The following is a 317-nucleotide window of genomic DNA, read 5'->3' as shown; positions in this document are numbered from 1 at the left end:
GGAGCGGCGGGAGGAGCGGCCGGGAGCCGGCCGTGCTGCCATGGCACTGCACTGTGGGCAGCTGTGCCAGGCACATCTTGGCAATACTCATCACTCAGCCACGCCGGGGGCTGTTCCTGCCCGCCGGAGTGTGCCAGGCTGGGCCACAGCGTCCACCTGTCTGTCCACAAACACTGTGCAGCACAGCGCAGCTCTGCCCTGCAGCAGCTTCACAGCGCCAGGGGAAGCCCTCTTCCAGCACAGTCTGATCCTAACCAGATCCTGCCCTTGTCAAACACCTGCTTTAGACTGAGGAATTTCAGATGTGCCTGAAGCAT

The sequence above is a fragment of the Geospiza fortis genome, unplaced genomic scaffold (assembly GCF_000277835.1).
Source record: "Geospiza fortis unplaced genomic scaffold, GeoFor_1.0 scaffold102, whole genome shotgun sequence".
Taxonomy (NCBI): domain Eukaryota; kingdom Metazoa; phylum Chordata; class Aves; order Passeriformes; family Thraupidae; genus Geospiza; species Geospiza fortis.
The sequence above is the reverse complement of the archived record's forward strand: the minus strand, read 5'-3'. Positions refer to the sequence as shown.